The sequence below is a fragment of the Anser cygnoides genome, chromosome 2 (assembly GCF_040182565.1).
Source record: "Anser cygnoides isolate HZ-2024a breed goose chromosome 2, Taihu_goose_T2T_genome, whole genome shotgun sequence".
Lineage (NCBI taxonomy): Eukaryota > Metazoa > Chordata > Aves > Anseriformes > Anatidae > Anser > Anser cygnoides.
Genome location: NC_089874.1, coordinates 15,966,179 through 15,984,788, shown reverse-complemented (window position 1 = coordinate 15,984,788; position 18,610 = coordinate 15,966,179). Strand labels below are relative to the sequence as shown.

Genomic DNA, 18,610 nt, shown 5'->3' with positions numbered 1-18,610 from the left:
CCTCATCGGTTCACTGTGCTGGCACTCCCTAAAGCATTCGTGGAAACTTCTTATTTGTACCACGCTCATTAAGCCAATCCCCAAACTCTCCTCATCAAAACCATTGGATGATGTAATCACTTCATTTGTAAAGTCTTTTTTTTTTTTTGCTAAAAATTGCTAAACCTTTTAGTGAAAATGTTGATGGTGAATATAACCATTTTTGGAAGGAGGAGAGTCTTATACCTCCCTTGAAGCCCACTCAATAAAAGTATGTCCAAAATGCGGACATCTTAGCCACTTCTAATTAGCTCAGAACCTAATGAGAAAGTCTGGGAGCACTGTGCCTACTAGGTAATGACTTTAGCAATACATAATACGTGTGCTCCAAGTGTGGAGATCATGATCTTTTCCTGGTGCGGCACCGGTCTGCCCTGGCGACAGAACCAGGCTGCGTAGGATGCTGGTTTCGTTCGTGATGAAACTGCCTCCTGAAAGGGAGGAGTCCCAGAGCCACTGCAAACAGCTGAGCCGAGATGAAAGCCGGTGGCATCACGGCGGCTTCACCAGGAAGTTACAGCAGAGCTACAAGTATCTATTATCCCGCTGATAAAAAAATACCTAGAAGGTGCTTTCAGTTACGAAATAATAACTACACCTTAGGGAGGAATAAACTCCAAAGCCAAGCAAGAGGTGTTCACTGGCCTGGAGCTTTGTTATAGTTACAATTGCAATGAAAGAAAAGGGAGGGAGGGTTCTCAGGCATCCTGCTGAGACAAAAAAAAAAAAAAAAGTAAGGGGGAAAATGAAATTAAAAACAAGCCCCAGCTTGGGGCAAAACAAATTTAAATGTGAGAGTTTTCATGGCAAAACAAAGACCTTGTAGTTTAGTTCAAATGCGGCAGAAACTGGATTGAAAATCATCTGCCATATCCCCCAGATTAGCATCCTGACCATGGGCAGTCGCTCTGAAGTGGGCCACCTTCAGTCCCCCTGGTTGGCACCATTATGGATCACGGAAAATACATCAGCAGTCATTTAAACAAAGGCCATGGATGCTTCTCAGCCTGGAGCACTCCTCCAGGACGGGAGATATCTGAAGCGCCGTCCCTCCGCCAGTGAATCTTTAATAATTAATGCTAACTGTAACAGCAGCAACAGGATTGCAAGCACCCCCGAACGTTTAATGGCACAGGGGTTAGTGGTGACGTGCTTAGAAAGGGGAGATGGAGGGGGCTTGAAAGCCCTTGAGCAGACACTGAACCTGCATCTTCCACATCTTTAGTGAACGTGCAAAAAGAGGCACCCCCTCCCCCAGCTCTGCGATGGAAATGCAGTCACATCCCTGGTCCTTTTCTCTCCTTAGGCAGCATCATTCAAATGAATTCAGATCAAATTTGTTATGTTTTTGAATGAATGGGACCATATTTTTTGTGAATTTACTGCTAACTGGGAAATGTATCATCCATTCCTCCTCTTCACTTGTAGCAGGTCTCTCAGACTGCAGTTTTCTGGGTCAGCCCGTCCAGCACCAAGTGATGCACCAGCACTCGCCTCACTGCAGCAGCTCCCGTGTAACAGAACAGCAAAAAGGCAGAGCTGGCAATCCAGAGCACATTCTCCATGCATGCCACAAGCCAAATGTCGCATGAGGTGCTGAACACCCAACCATTCAAAAATAATTACAAAACAAGTTGGTGCTGTGCAGGCTGAGAAGCTGTCATGACAATAAGAGTTAAAACAGGTCTGCTGGTGAGGTGGTGGGTAAATAATAAAAAGTCACTGTATTTTAACAGATAGAGGTCTTTGGCTATTGCACTTCCAATTATGTTATTATTAGGATCTCAACCACAGCGCCACCCAAAGCAATTCTCTTTCTCAGCACTTTTAATTTGCTTCTTGGGAGAGGGCAAGTGAGACATAAAAGGAGAAGAACTTCCTTTTCCCATAAAAACATTTCAGGGTTGCTCTGTATGTTTTATGAGTGGGCATTAACCATTCTTCCTACTTTATTGTGCCTTTTTTTAAGAGACAGACAAAAATGAGTGTGCTTTCCTTTTGGGAGAGACCCATACAAGGAAAAAGATAAGAAAAAATATAATGTTGTAAAAAGAAAGAAGGAAAGCAGATCAAGAGTTTCCAATTGCTCTGTTTCATAAAAGAAAATAAAAATAAAAATAAAAAAAAAGGAGGAAGAAGAAGGGAACATTCGGTGATAGTGAAATGTTACAAATTAGAAACTGAGAATGTTTTTCACACAGATGAGAACACAGGACTTGTTGCCCAAGTCTTTCACTGAGGCCAGAAGTGTAGCGAGCTCAGAAAACAAAGGAGCTTTACACAGGTCCCTGTGTAACAGCAGCGGCTGTAAACCCTCAGGTTTTACAGCATAAACCGGTCTTTTGTACCTCCCCTCAGTGAATAGAAAACCAGGGCAGGTTGTCTCATTTACTCCAAAAGAACTTTGAATGTTTTGGCTCTTAGAGCAGGGATTTCGGCACAAACAGACCTTTGATCTGGCATTATGGGTCTGTATTTATGGGTCTGTAATGCCAACAAGATTTTGAAGAACTGAATCTTAACAAATGCAGGATATAGGTTTATCACATAAAATTATCACTTCTAGACACCAGTATGCTTGATTCCCAAGGAAATCATGATTTATAGATTCCAGGTTAGTCACTCTGTAGTGTACTCTCCTGTTTCCTTGTTTATTCCAGGGAAAAAAAAAACAGTTAAACAGGACTCCATTCGCTGTGACAAAAGCCAGTCTGACATAAATCAGATGGTTTGCCAAGTGAGCAGGATAATTAACAGTGAATCACAGGATAGAAATTCCTCCGTGGTATTTCCAGGAGCTATGAAGTTGCCACGAGCGAGGCAGCACCAGTGTTGCATCGCGCTCTTCCTGAAGGCGCATCCCCTACGCTCGCCACCTTCGGCCTGCAACGTTGCATGCAGCAGTCGTCTAGAGGTGGTGCCTCAGTCACACTTGGTACCCTGGTGTGGCCACCACGCCACCTGACAGATATCTGACTGCAGCCGGGTCACCTCTGCGATCTAGGGCCTGGATGGGTGCACAAAAACACGCTTCCAGAGCTGCAAAACCTAGAAAAGAAACGAAGGGAATCTGTGACTTGTCTCTCCTCTTTATTTAAAATTCCCCCCAAAGCAATTACAGATGAATTATGCACTCTCCCCCTCTCCTGTGTATGCACTTGCTGCCTGGCTAGATTTTAGCCATCTATTATTCATGGACCTGCTCGCTCTCTCCTGCCTTGCCCTCTCCGCCCCAGCCCTGCTGATGCCCCACAGCGCCGTGGGTGCATTCCCGCCCTCCTGCTCACCCGCTATGGGTTATTGCCATCTGCCGGAAAGGCAGGGTGGACTGCCAGATAACCTCACCCGAATTCCTGGAAATAGAGTCAGGCCACTTAAATTGTTAACAGCAGGCACTGACTGGGCGTCATCACAGCTGTGAAATGTGCACGCTTCAGTCCGGATGGACGCCAGCAAGCCGGGGGCTGAGCCGGGAGCTGGGCCTCAGGGCAGCACAAGGTGGCATCTCCAGGGGCTTTCTGGGCACAAGTTGTCCCCGAGGCCCTGGGGGAACCCTAAAGCAACTGCAGTGCTGCTGCGACGGCGTTATTACATGGAGCAAGGCTGTCACGCAGCTGGGAGGCTTTCTTTTAAGCACAGATCGTTCCAGGGCATTTGTTTAGATACACAAGAAGACTTTTCTCCTCCCAGAGGTTAATTAATTCCAAGCACAAGTGAGAAGACTCTCATTTAAAATTCCCCTAAGCAACTAGATATTTTATAAGCAATAAAAGCTTTAACATCCTACAAAAATAAAAAAAGCACTCGGAAATGGGAATGCATTTTAATTTTCAGAGCTGCTAAGCTCCAGCACAGCACTGATGTTGCCTTTCTGTGGCCTCTGACAAACCACCCAATGGTCCTGCTAGGCCAAAAGTGGAAAAAAAAATAAATAAATAAAATAAAAAACAGCTCCTGTGCTTTGTAGCATCGCGGCAGATGACTACCAACATGCACTTTTAAAAATAACTTTTATGGTTTCATATCTTGTGTCTTTATGTTGAAGCTCAACTGATATCACTGTCAGAGGAAAATTAATTAATCTCTTAATGGGAGGTGAGATGACAGCTCCAATTTTCTGTTACCTTTTTTTCCTGACTGTATGCTGCAGTCATTAAGAATCCCACAGGTAGGTGCTTTTATAGAAGCAAGCAGGTTACTTTTTCTAGTTCTAAAATTTTCCTTACAATTTTAAACATTTTTTGATTGGATTGTCAGGTAGCAAAAGGCTGAGTAAGGTACCCAAGGAGGCAATAATCTCGACCAAGAAAGTACAGTGCAGGTGGGAGACAGTTAACCTTACTAGGCAAGCCTATAGTGTACAACATGGATTTAGTTCATATTATAGATAAAAATTGCAAAATAATTCCAAATTATACTTTCAAAGAGGATGGTTTAATCAAAACCACATGTTTAAATATCTTCATTTCAGTATCCTGAATATTTTGTTGGTGTGAGCGCTGGGGCGTTTGGTGAGGTTGCTAGGCCACAGACAGTATTCAGATCAGCTTCCAAGGCTGAGGAAATCTGACAGGCATTCGTCTCCAGACAAATCAGTCTGACAAGATGACGTGCTGATGACTGTCTATTTTCTGTAAATTCTGCAATTTTTGATTCTGTGATTGCACAGCAAGAGAAAGGCAAATGACCTGGTTAAAAGCAACGTTCCCCAAAGCAAAATAAGCTTTGATTTGTTCAAGATCTTCTCTTATTACCTGACACTAACCTGTGATGGGCTTTGAAACTTCATATTGATTTTCGAGTTTCCAAAAGAGAAAAGAAATTGGTTCTGCAGAGGTTTCAGGGCCTTCCCTTACTGGGATTTTGCCACGTGCATTTCATCCATTAATTTATTATTGCTAGTTGGCACTAAAATGAAGATTACTATTGTATTATACACCTGTGTGCTGGAGAATATATAAGGAGTTAACTGAAATAGCCAAAATTGTTAGTATTTACAGTCTGTACTGCTGCAAACAACTAATAGACACAGCACAGTAAACAGGTGGATCCTACACTGAAGAATTAATACTAGATAAAAGAAAAAAGTGGTATGGGAAGAGAAGACGACGCTGAGGGAGCCCTGCAAACCTACTGTGTGACAAGGAAACACAAGGAAGGGATCGGAGCTGCGGGAGGGCGCTGATCTTCCACATTCGCCTTGCTCTCGTCTGGTGAATCCACAGCTGTGGGCACAATCGAAGACACTGAGGCTGAGTAACAGCATTGGTCTCGCTGCTTGATCCAGGGGATGTTTACTGCGATGTTTTATTGACCTTTAGCAAGGATTAATCACAGAACCGCAGGGTGGCTGAGGCTGGCAGGGAGCTGTGGGCCCAGCAGGCCCAACCCCTGCTCACGCAGGGCCACCAGGAGCAGGGAGCCCAGGGCCATGTCCAGGCGGCTTCTGAAGGTCTCCAAGGAGGAGACTCCACCACCTCTCTGGTTCCTCTCCAGACAACCCATCCTGCTGGGAGTCCATTTAGAGGAACAATTTGGCTTTATTTTTAGTTAATGATTTCAGAAACGCTTTGGGAATTTAACTGCTGTGGCTGTTTCTCACAATGTTTTCTGTCATTAACTGACTGAGTCTGGCCTGGCCGACACTCTGCAGCCCCTGGGCTGGGCGCAGGCCCGTTCCTCCCTCCCAACGCCAGGCCAGGCAGCGACCACTTCCCCACAAGGCAGCAGCCCGCGGAGCTGCTGGCCACCTCCTGATGTGGCTTTCTCTACCTCCGACCCAGGAGACCTCACAGGTGCCGATTTGCTCCGTGACCGGCAAGCCTCATAGTGCCTTAGCAGCGCCTCAGGACACGGGGTTATGGCAGCGAAGAACTTTTCCTTATGGGTTTCCATTTCCGAGCCTGGAAGATTTTATACAGCAGGGCACAGATTTTTCTGTTGAGTCTAACCCATGCCAGGCGGTAATCTCCTAATTACACTGTGCAGCAGTCTCCCTAATCCTTAATTAGATCTTTGTTTGGAAAATGTTTTGTCTCACTGCTGTCTCTTGCATGTGGTCTCCACCTGCCCAGAGGCTCCCACCTCTGGCCTTTGCATAGGCAACCAAATAACCCTTACTGACAATTTTTCCATCCTCTTCAGTGGCAGTGCTGGGTCTTTGTCCCACAGGACCTCCACGCCAGCTGCACCAGAGGCTCACATCCACTCCCAACATCCCTGATGGGAGAGGGAAAGCAACAAGCAGCAGTTGCCCAGCTACTCAGGAGAGGTGTCCACATAAGACGTGATTTATTGATCAACTAGACACAGCTGCAATGGTTTGGGTCAGCGTGACAACCTGGCAGAGCCTTTGTCACGCAGCGAGCACAATGACGGCTCAGTGGGTTTGTAAGCGTGGCTTCCTCCTCTCCACCTTGTCCCCATGACCATCCCTCACTTCTCCTCACAAAGGCTTTATCCACATGATTTCCTGGAAACCTGCTGGGTTGGGGAGGAAAAGATCTGGGGAGACAGGGATGTCTCTCCCAAGGCACTGGGGCCCCCTGTGTTCATCCCCATCCCCTCTGGGCCAGCCGAACCCAGGGCAGACCCTGAAGCACGCAGCCCCGTGTGCCCTGTGTGGTCCCTGATCGCACCGACCTCGCACAGCTGCAGAAGTGGAGGTGAGCTGTGCACTGGGAGATCTGAATTACAGAATTAAGTTTCACTGGGGAAACAGGAAAATGCAGCCTGTCTTTTCCTTCTGCTGCGTGAGGTACTGTTGTTGGTACAGATTTGTGCAGGTAGCCTTTTCTTCTTCTTCTTCTTCCTCTTCTTCTTCTTCTTTTTTTTTTTTTTTTTTTTTAATAAATGCAGGAAAAGGATGTGCTTTGCATCAGATGGAATGGTTTAGGTGGGTGAACAAGGCTTTTTTAACCTAAAAGAAACACCTGAAAATTTTATCTCACTCTGACCTTTGTTTCTTTTATTAACACTTCAGTCCAGCTGCTGAAGTCAACACAGTAATTTTCTCAAACCAGTTCACAGTGCTGGGATGGGGCTGCATCCTCGTTCAGAACAATAATGGCACTTTCCGGCATCCATTTAGTGACTTGCGGGAAGCCTACAGTGAAAACAATATTTGGTTCTTGGATCAGCCCCTGTAGCTGCAGCAGTAATAATATGGCATGAGGATTCAGAGATTTAGTAACAATTACTATGTAAATAAGACATGGAATGAAGTTAATCTTCCATTATTCAAGGTGGAAGGAGTTAAATACTGCAAGAAGACCATTATGGGGTGGGAGGCTCCAAAAGCTGAAGCAGCAGGGTCTGGGGACAGGCGTGAAAGTTGCAGGCGGTTCAAACTGCTGAGGAAAGACAGGCACAGGTCTAGAGGAGTCTGGGCTATAGGGGTGGGAGGCATTTGGTGCAAAAGAAAGAAAAATTTTAAAAAGTTTATTTACTTGCAAATCAAAAAGAAAGAACAGCCCTGGAGGCTAGAATTTCTTTTCTAAGCTCATAATAAAGAAGCTCATTTGCAAGCCGTATGACGTTACCTGATGTAATGTGGACTCTTAGCAAAGTAGTTTGGTATCAGCCAGGACTGTCCAATATGAGACCGAGGTGTATCTACCAATACTTTTCCCATTCTATATGTTCAATATTCCTTTTATTTGTGCTTTTCCCCTTGATTTGTCCCCCTCCCCTTGCTCGCTGTGCCCAGGCGAGCGCTCCCTGGCCGGATGGAAGACTCAGGGGCTGGATGCGGCCGGGCAGGCAGCGGGGTCGTCACCCGGGATGTCCCCTCACCACCCCAAAATGCTTGTGGGGGTGGTGTGACGGGGGCAGCACATAAAAGCACCCATCACGTCTCAGCACACCAGCAACACTTCTATTTTACAGCACAGGGTATTAGAAAGGGATTTTGTTTTATGTAGACACTTTTTATTACAGTCATCGCTGTGGGACAGAGGATAGCTATCCAGTCACGGAGACAGTAAGCCAAGACCCTTAAAGTATGCAGTTTAAGGCAATTTTATACTGCTGTGCATGAATAACTTCCACCGGACAGCAATACGGGGAGACAACTCCTGTGGTGCATCATGGAGATCCCGGTGCTTCTCTCCGTTTGCTGTGCCATCTGCACGAGCAGCTCCTGCTTTTATGAGCGATTACTTTACCCCCGTGTTTTGGTCATGTTTTGCTCCAGCACTAAGCCATGGTTAGGCAAGGTTTTTTCAGGGCAAAAGTGGCAGTGTGACCTGTGTCCAGCCATCACAGGGCTGCAGGTCTCACACACAGTCTGTGACCAGAGCAGAACAGGAGTGTCCTTATCTGCCTGTCCCTCTGGGGCTGGCTTTGCCCTGGCCCTGACAGGGGAAGGGCACCCACAGCTTCCCCACACCAGCTCGGGCAGAAACATAGGCAAAATTCACATCCATCCCTGGCACATCGCACCACAGGCTGTGTGAGGATACCTGCTCTCGATGTCTGGGTAAAGAGGTTGGGAGTTTGAATAGTTATGTTAATATAACAGCTTGGGCTATCGCTTTTCTAGGCCAGAACACTGGCACGGTCCTGATCGATACGTGTATTGATAGGTCCCATACACGGCTCTGTGACGTTACGGCTGATGCACACATGGTCGCTGCCGGACACCTCCAGGCAAGCATCGCAGGGCAGCAGAAGCAGCGCTGGAAGCCAGCACCACAGAACCGAGAGCAGCCAAATCTCCGCTCTGCACAGCACCTCACTTCTGAAGGGTTTAAAACTGAACTAATAAAACAAAAGGTATCGGTGAGAAGACAGATACCAATGTAAAGGTGTGTTTAATGCTGCAAAGGTGATCTCATTAGATTCCGTGATGAATTATTTGATAACAATGCGAAATAATTTCTCAAGGAAAGATGAAGATGCCCCAATCACCTGCACTCGCCGTGCCTGAGAGCAACCCAAGGCAGGGAAATGCCAGCTTTCTTCCCAAACCAACCTCATGTGGCAGCATCCCTGTGATGCCCAAAGCCTTCCATGGGACCAGAGGACAACCGTGCTGGCACCAGCCAGGCGGAGCTGTCCTCCAGGATGTCCTTTGCAATGGCAGCCCCTGCTGGGAGGTGGCTCACGAGCTGTCATCGCTCAGGTGCCTCAGAGCAGATGACGTGGTGGTGGCTGCGGTGACCGCGTGGGTGCTGCCATCACCGTCCCCGTGCTCCTGCATGGGTCAGCGGTGGAGCCCTGTGCCTCCGGTCACGCATCTGCTCCCTGCCCCTGGGGAAGGGAGACACTCGTGAGGGAGGGAGGGGGCTCGCAGAGGTTGCACAGGGGGAGATTTCAGGCCAGGAAGGGTGAGCAGGAGGACCTGCAGTGCTCACTGCCTGATTTTTGCAGGGAGAGGGGCTGGCTCCCACTTAGGCTCAGGGCTGACTTTGTCACCCACAGACATGCCCCAGTGCAGACAGATTTCTACCTCTTCGGAGATAAAACTGCAAAAGAGTTACTGACAGATGCAAACTGCCCCTCTGCCTGGTGCTGCACAATGGATTATAATTGCCTGGGGACATTTTTTATGAGTTGAGCGGGATTTGGGGAGCAGCAATTGCTCTAAAACTCTGCAATCCCTAATCACCATCACAACCCTCTCACTGCATGCCTGCTACTTGGCACGTGAAACAGCAGTAATTACGCATTTCATTTCCAAAGTTGCAACTAATTACTGCTGTCCTGACGAGTGCTTCTGTGCTCGTTCCTGCTCACATAGCCAGGGTTGACAGGAATACATCAAATACGCGACGTGTCCAAGTCGGTCACCCAGGAAGGGTGACATTACAGTGACCCGGAGGCAAGCAGCGTCGGCTGGGGGCACATCCCGCTGTGGGATGGAAATCCACCCGTGCTCTTGCCAAAAAGGGAAGAGGGGATTCTACCCCCGCCGGGTGAGCATCACCCAACCCGGGGGCTTACCTAGAACACGACTGTGAATCACGCTCCTCCCAACAGCCTCAGCTGGCCCTCCTGCAGCACGGCTGCCCCACCACCGAGGACGTGAGTAACGGGGGAGAGCATGAGCAAGCTCGCTCCCTCCCAGGCAGTGCCCTGACCTGGTTTTTGGGTGCTGGTTGGCTTTGCCTTTTACTAGTGCCTTTCCTTTGGGCAGGGGGCTGCCCTGCTCTTCAAGAGGAGACGGGGGTGGCCGCCGCTCGGCGAGCAGAGGCGAGGAGGTAAAGACACAACGTTCATCGCCGAGCTCCTGGGAAAGCAGCTTAAGAGGCAGACCAAGAGCAAGGTGCTTTAGTCTGAACACAGCCCCACATCCTTCGTCAGCATCTTAGCTGGTTATTAACATTAATTATTTAATGCCTGATTAATAAAAGATATTCTCTCTCTGCTACTGAGGTATTATGAGACTTTCAGAAAATTGTTCTGCACCCACATATACGATCCTCAAACAGGAAAAATTCTGACCTCTGTGAAGAGTTTCATAAACTGAGAGCAATAAAAAGCTTCTCCCCCAGGAGCCGTTTTCCCCATCTCAAGCAAGAGTTTCACAATATTTGTTTGTTTGCTTTTCACTTTTAACAGGTTTAAAATTTCTAGCATTAAGAAGTGTCATTAGAGAAACAAATGGTACAGAGTCTCCAGCATGTGACACTCTTGGGTAATCTCAGTGGCAGTATTGCACGCCCATTAGCACACACATCAAATGAAACTAGCATTTTAAAGGGGAACATATTCCACATCACTCCCCCGCAAGAATATTTCGGGGGTAGGAGAGACCTGCAGCTGTTTGGGAAGCATTAGTCTCACTGCACAGTGAGTCAATACGGGGTGACATATCTTTTTCCAAGTAAGTCAGAGAGCAGGACGAGATCTTCTGTTGTGCTGATGCTCTGGGGAAGCTTGGGCGCAAAGAGAGGTGGCAGCAAGCAGCTTCGTACCACAGGGATGCTCCCCGTGCCTGTCCTGTTCCCCGAGGCCTCTGGCCACAGCCTCCCTGGTGCTGGTGAGGGCTCAACCCACGGGAGGACGCCTCGGTGTCCCCCAGCACGCACGTCCCACTCTGGATTGGGCTGTGTCACCCAGGGAGCACCCACAAGGCTGCTTCAGCATCAGTGGATCAGCAGAACTCTCTCGAGGAACAGGAAATGCAAACACACTCACACACGTGTACGTGCACCTATGTATGTGTAGAGCTAAACCTATGCACGTAGAAGCTGGATAAACGCTGCATGCTTGTGTAGCGCTGTGCGTAGCTCGAGGTGTTCGGTGTTTTAGACAGCAGCCAGCTTCTATCTGACTTTAATGGGTGTTTGTTACTGAATGTGTAAGTGAGCACTCACTGAGTCAAATATGAACGATTGTATCAGTAATACAGAGAGATGGTAACCCTAACTCCTCAGCTAAACGCGCTGCCCTGCTCTCCTCCTCTATCCATCAGTTTCAGCCCAGAAAACAATGCTGCTGCGCGATGCCGCTCGCAGGACTCAACCCAGATGGCTTGCAATAAACAGGGGTGAGGGTCACGGGGATGACCTGGGCTGTGCGAGCACGCTGTGGTGTGTACCTTTCAGGCCGGTATTCACAACATCCCGATGACGCAGCGGACGCAGAAGAGGCGGGTACCACCCATGAGATTAAAAGTCAGAGCAGCGAGAACAGGGAGGGCAGAGCCCAGCCCTGCTCCACGTGAGGGTTCAAACAGGTTCAAACGCCTCTTTACAAATATTCATTCGAATCCCATCTTTAAAAAAAAGTAAAATCAAAATGAAACAAACAAAACAAAACAAAAACACGACCAACACTGCCAACAAAGAGGTGGGTTTTCGGCTCTTTGAAGGTGTAAAGGAAGTGTGAGTAAGGAATCCTCTCTGTAGACCCAGGCATGACTCATGGCTTTCTGGTTTGGTTCATTTAGGTGCCGGGCTTTGTTTTTGTTGCTGCTGCTTCCACCCATGGTTTCGCGGTTAAAGCAGTCAGCAGAGGTGTGGGGAACCCGGCTCCAGCCCCTTCCTCCGCCCAAGGGCAGTTCCACGCTCTCCCTGCCCTCAGCTCCACCTGCTGAAACTCTCCCTTTCTTTGTCTGAAGCCATAAATATTTATTGGGTTGAGTAAGCACCATTCTGTGGTCTAGAGGCCCAGGAGGGCGGGAAAGAAATGAGATTGTGGGGGAAAAAAATAATCTCTAAACATTTTCTCCCCTCCAGCCAAACACAGCACCCATTTCTCTGAAGAAGTCCCCTTTGACTTCTCCTCGCCGCTGCCTGGCGGGGGGCAGCACATCTTCCCTCTCCCCTCGCCGTGCCTTCCCCAGCCCGAGGAACAATCCTCGCCTTGTTCCCAGCCAGTGACCCAGTGCGGGGATTAGCACACGTGAGCGGCCGCCCCGCTGTGCCATCCCCACCGGCTGCACGGGGAGGTGATGCTGGTGCTGCGGACCGGCCCAAGTGCCTGCGGCAAAGGCGGATGTGGAGCCCTGGCCACTTCGGTCCATCCACAGCACCCTGCTGGGGAGGCAGGAGATTTAACATAAGTCACTGGGAAAAAATAAATGAATCAATAAAATAAAACACAAAAAAAAACACACAACCCTGTGCAGGGAGTGGAGCTTGGGGAACACCAGCACCAGCTGAGGCCACCAAAGTGCTTGGCACTGATCACCTACCTACCAAGGGACCTGACGGCAGCCGTGGGGCCCAAGGGAAGGAGCTGCCCTTTTCCTGCAGGGGCTTTCTCAGCATTGTGGTCCCCAGCACTTCCAAAGGGCTTTTTTTTCACCTACAAAAGATGATGGAGAGGGTTAAATCTCCAGCATTTTTTAGGAGCACTGTTTATACCCATACGTAGTTTCCTGCAGACCTGAACAGGCCGGCAGCCGCAGCTCAGCTGGATCTGCTGGAGCTGAGGGCAGTTCTCTGCTTGCAGGGCTGGGATGCCCCGAGGGGAAGCCAGGCAGGCAGCTGCATCCACCCACCGCTTCTTTTGGCTGCCCCGGCACCTCCATGGTGCTGCTCCTCCGACTTTGCTCCTGCCGGGTGTGGTGGACTCACACCGACAGGCAGCTCTGCTCCAGCACGCCGCTCTCTGGTTCCTCTCCTCAGCAGAGCAGGGGGACAAAATACAATAGAAAAAGCTCATGGGTTGAGGTAAGGGCAGGGAGATCGCTCACCAGTTGCTCTCATGGGCAAAACGGGCAGAAGGGAGATTATGGCCTGTTACTAACAGACAAGAGCAGTGAGAAACTAAAAGCAAACTGAAAACACCTTCCCCCCCGACACACACCCTCTTTCACCTCCTTCCCGAACTGAGCCTGCGGGGGCTGCCCACAGGCGGCAGCTCTTCAAGAACTGCTCCCACACGGCTCCGTACCACGGGGTCCATCCCCCCCAGGAGCAAACTGCTCCAGCACGGGTCCCCCACGGGCGGCAGCTCCCCCCAGACCCCCTGCTCCTGCGGGGGCTCCTCTCCACGGGCTGCAGCTCCGGCCCGGGGCCTGCTCCTGCGGGGGCTCTCCATGGGCCGCAGCCTCCTCCAGGCCACATCCACCTGCTCCACCGGGGGCTCCTCTACGGGCTGCAGCTCCAGCTGTTGCACAGCAGGTTTTTTTTTTGTTTGTTTTGTTTTGTTTTTGTTTTTTTCTTCTTTTTTTCCCTTTTCGTAACTCTGCTCTCCCAGAGGCCCAACTAGTGTCGCTCCTTGGCTCGGCTCTGGTCAGCAGCAGGTCCCCTTTGGAGCAGCTGGGGCTGGCTCTGCTCTGACACGGGACAGCTCAGCTCGCTCACAGAGGCCACCCCTGCAGCCCCCCCACTACCAAAACCTTGCCACGTAAACCCAATACACAGGCACAGCAGGACTAACGGCCCTACCTTAATGAGGCTTGTAAACAGGACACACTGCAGCTTCTTCAGAACCAGGGACAGGATTCAGGGGGTTTCCAGGAACACCTGTGAAGTCCAATCCAGTCTGGTTTGCGCTCAGACACCTGCCGTCCTCCTTCACGGGGAACATCACAACGTTTCCCATGTGCTCAGCCCACTGTGGTGTTTGCAGCCCCGCAGAAGGGAGCAGCCCACGGTCAGCAGAAAGGCCTCTTAAGACATCGTGTGCATCCACGTTACCCCCTTTCATCAGCTTCCACAGTAGAAATAGCTGTCAAAAGATTTTGTTCCTATCCATTACTTAGTGCATGAAATTAGAAAACTTGGAACCAGTCACAGAAAAAAAAAGACTTCTTAACTGCTCAATAATGTAAATGACCTGCTCCCCCTTACTCCACTTTTTGTGGACTTATGTTGACATTAAAAACCAGAAGTTCTGCTTCCATGGCTACCAAGATCAGTTCCCAGCCACGAGATTATGATCAACAAAACTTGTCAGATGTGGCTCCAAGAGCTTTCGTTAATAAAAAAAAAAAAAAGTGTGATGAGAATCTTTTGAATAATTCTAAGGGACATGAATAAGACACTCTTAAACAGCTAATCTGATGAAAAGCACACAGCGAATAGCACCCACAAGATTTATCCCAGGCAGTAACGAGGCGTTGCTCTGACTGAGAGCGCACACTGCGAACTGGCCTTTCAGAAACACGCAGCACACACGGCCCAGCACACGCAGAAGGGGAGCCTCACCTGGCCCCGCTTTCCTCAGAGGCTGCCAGCCCATCCTGCCCCTTCTGCAGAGCCGCTGCCCCGCAGAAGGAAACCCTGGGGCAAGTCATGCCGGCTGAATTCCCTCTCCTGCCACGTCTGTTCTTTGGAGGTTGTCCCAAGATCTCGGTATCTTGTTGCCTCTGGAGTGCCCACCTGTATGTATTATAAAGTCTAAAGAAAGGCACGCTTACTGTCGGGTCTGAGGAAGCCCCAACACCAGCCACGGCTGAGCCATGCATCCAGGAGGAGGGGACACAGGCAGCCAAGGAGAAGTGGAGGGGGGATCCTCAGAGCCAGGCCCTGCCCTGGGGCCAGCAGCCCCCTCCCCAGCAGCCCGGGGTCAGCCGCAGGGCTCGGGACACCCTCCTGGCTTCAACCACCCCGGAGTGCTGCTGCTGTGAATCGCTCGTGTCTCCAGAGGCTCTTTCATGGAGCAGTTCCCCAACGCCTCTGGCTCTGGTTCCCTGCCGCCCTGCCTCGCCGTGTGTTGCCAAAGGAAGCAGCAGGGCCACTTGTCTGACCGAACACAAACCACCAAACCGCAGGTTGTGTCTCTGCCGTGTGCCAGGCTGGCAGCCGTGAAGGCCTGGTCTCTGCCAGCTCCATCACCAGGTATCCCCTCGCTCATCCCCACACGCACTCATCTCCTGCACTCAGGTGTGGACACAGCTCTCTCCTGACAGCTTCTGCAAAGCCGCTGGTTAGAGCCGGATGAAAAGGAGAAGGAAATGTTTTATTAAAATCCACTCGGGCTTTTATGCATATTTTTATGTGCTTCAGCTCATTTTTTATGCACATTCTCTCATTTCCTGCTCGTTTCCACCAGCGTGTCTCCAGGTTAATAAACTCGGGCTAAGCTATGTGGAGCTTTTTAGTCCAATTCAAACACTCTGCATCTCTGATTAGCCCATAACAGGCAAAGCGCTTGTTTGCTGCCATATTGTCACTGAATTATCCTGCGCTGGAACTGGATGCCACTGCTTGTCACCATGGGAATGAAACATTAATTTTATGCTATCTGCATTTATTACACAGCCCATTGTATGGGCTGCCAAGGGAAACTGACAGTCCTCTAAAATAATGAGTGTGGGGGAAGAAATCCATTTCTCATCAGGAATGACTCTTCCCACCTCTCTCATGCTGCTCATGTGTTGTGGATCAATGGAGAGAAGTCAGCTGGAGATGAGAGAGGAATACAAAAATGTCTCAGAGCTTCACCTGTGAGTGCATTTGACAATGATTCACCCATTGCACAGATGAGAGTTCTGACTTTCTGCATCTTATATCACTGCTTTGCAGCTCAAAGATATGAAATCTTGTGATGTTTCCAAATATCTTCCTGCAAAAATTGTTTAAATAAAGAGCAGAAAATGCCTAGAAGAATACTGCAGTGCTTATTCAGAAACACAATATGCAGCTTTTCACAATATTTTAATGTCAAGATTCAATTCTATGCACCTCTGTGGGACAGAAGACTTTTACAGTCATCACTTTACATAGAGCAGTATTGAAAGAGACACACAGGGGACTGCTCCCGGAGCATTTATTTGTGACAAATGGTACTTGTTCTGCATGACAACAGTAGAGCTAGTCGAAAAAAAGAAATAGCATAAGTATGAATTCTGCAGGTTTGAGTTAAGTGACTCTGTAAAGGTCACACATCAGGGGATCTGCCTGATGCTGCACCTCTAGAAAGCCGATAGGGTTTCTCCCCACAGGTGGGGCGAAGGCATCAAGGGTAGCAACTGGCTGCACAACAGCCCTGCAGCAAAGGACATGGGGAGTTGTATTACGTTTATATGGCAAGGTTTTGGTTGTGGGCGGCTGCAGGGGTGGCCTCTGTGAGCCCTGCAGCTGTCCCATGTCAGAGCAGAGCCAGCTCACGCCGGCTCCAAAGGGGACCTGCCACTGGCCAGAGCCGAGCCAGTGAGTGATGTTGGTTGGGCCTCTGGGAGAGCAGATTGAAGGAAGGGGAAAAAAAATCAAACTGCTGTGCTACAGCTGGAGCTGCAGCCCGTGAAGAGGAGCCCCCGCAGGAGCAGGGGTCTGGGGGGAGCTGCCGCCCGTGGGGGACCCGTGCTGGAGCAGTTTGCTCCTGGGGGATGGATGGACCCCGTGGTACGGAGCCGTGTGGGAGCAGTTCTTGAAGAGCTGCTGCCTGTGGGCAGCCCCCGCAGTCTCAGTTCGGGAAGGACGGCATCCCGTGGGAGGGACCCCATGGGGAGCAGGGGCAGAGAGGGACCGTGAGGGAGCGGCGGAGACGAAGCGTCAGGGACTGACCGCAGCCCCCATGCCCTGTTCCCTGCTCCACCCAGGGGGACGAGGTAGAAGCGGGTGTCGTGCTGGAGCTGAGCTGCTCGCCCCATCGGGGTGAAGCCACCACGGGGCTGGGGAGGACACGAAGCTCTGCATGAGTGAGCAGAGGGTGAAGACCAGGCCGGCTGCCAGCTGAGCTGGCCCAGGAGGCCGGTGGCAGAGGCCGGAGGAAGGCGGCGGTCCCCGCGCCCAGCGACGAGGAGGCCAGGCCCTGTTTTCTGCCCCCTGCTGGAGCCTTCCCGGGCCCAGCTGCGCTGACGGCGGATTTATGCGGAGACCTTTGCGGGACGGGAGGGCAGGCACAAAGCCCAGCGCAAACCGCCGCCATCCAGCCGGGCACCGCGGCCTGAGGCCGAAGCCGCCGGGGCTGCGGGCGGGGGCCGGGAGGCGCCGGGTGGGCGCCGCGCTCCCCCTGGCGGCACCGGGGGGGGCTCCCGGAGCTGGCGGCGGCCGTTTGGTGCCCGGACCTCAGCCCCAGCCTCAGCCGCCTCGCTGAGCTAATTAATTAATTCCCTTTTTGACACTGCTGCCGATACAAAGCCCAGCCAAGCACCCACCGAACAGTGCGAGTGGCTCCACAGCCATCTCCAACGCGGTGTTACCAGCTACAAGGCGTATTCTCCCGATGACCCCACACATGCAGAAAAGTCCGAGTTCACTTTCTGGACATTATTAGGGGCCCCTGGTAGGAGCTACTCGAAGAGAGGCCGCAGGGATGGCTCGCTGAGAGCTTGCTGCGGGGGGCACTTAGGAGTCCTTCTCCACACCCAGTCTTCTGCATTCAGGAATGCCGAGAATTTGGGTTCTGCTGCTCTCCTTACTTGCTGGAGATACTTATCAAAACTTCCCCCAGTTTCTTAGGTAGAAAAGATGTGGTAGATTTAGCTTGATTCAGTAATATCAAAATGCCTGGTGTACACGGGTATGACAGACTCCATGATGATCCTTACCTTCAAGGTATCCTTGACACAGACCTGCCACACCACGCTGCGTGGCCCTCCACCCACCCTTTTTTTTTCCCCTAGATAGCCATCACCCTCATATCTTCCTTTTCAAAGATAAACTAAATACAGCCTTGTACAACAGTCTCATCCACATGTATTACATTTTTCTTCAAACAATCCTTTCTCTCCCCATTACACTGCGTAGCCTAGTCAATTGATACCCTCTGCATTTTCAACTTTCAGAGCAAAAGACTAAAAGCAGTTAAAGTTAAAACTGCACTCTTCCCAGTCCCACTTCACTTGCCCCTTCTCCCCCAGGAAGGATTGGTTGAAAAAGGGCTACGAAGATAGTGAAGGGCCTAGAGGGGAGGACCTATGAGGAGCAGCTGAGGTCACTTGGCCTGTTCAGCCTGGAAAAGAGGAGGCTGAGGGGAGACCTCATCGTAGTCTACAGCTTCCTCACGAGGGGGAGTGGAGGGGCAGGCGCCGATCTGTTCTCAGTGACAGGACCCGCGGGAACGGTGTCAAGCTGAGGCAGGGGAGGTTTAGGCTAGACATCAGGAAGAGGTTCTGCACTGAGGGGTTGGTCGCACACTGGAACAGGCTCCCCAAGGAAGCAGTCACTGCACCAAGCCTGTCGGAGTTTAAGAAGCATTTGACTTAGTCACATGGTCTGAATTTTTG

The 18,610-nt window shown here is 50.4% G+C and overlaps 1 long non-coding RNA gene across 3 annotated transcripts in view; it reads right to left on the bottom strand.

Moving 5' to 3' along the window:
• Positions 1-16,798, bottom strand: part of LOC136790016 (uncharacterized) — a 301,984-nt gene extending 285,186 nt beyond the window's left edge. The window contains exons 1-4 of one of the 3 annotated variants that reach the window (XR_010829088.1): positions 13,884-16,798; positions 12,683-12,795; positions 5,174-7,144; positions 2,189-3,087 (exon numbers count right to left, since the gene is read on the bottom strand). This is a non-coding gene — a long non-coding RNA (uncharacterized lncRNA). Of the gene's footprint in view, positions 1-2,188; positions 3,088-5,173; positions 7,145-12,682; positions 12,796-12,876; positions 13,659-13,883 lie in introns of those variants that run through there. The other 2 variants (XR_010829087.1, XR_010829089.1) reach the window with 2 other exon arrangements.
• Between the last annotated feature and the right edge of the window lie 1,812 nt (positions 16,799-18,610).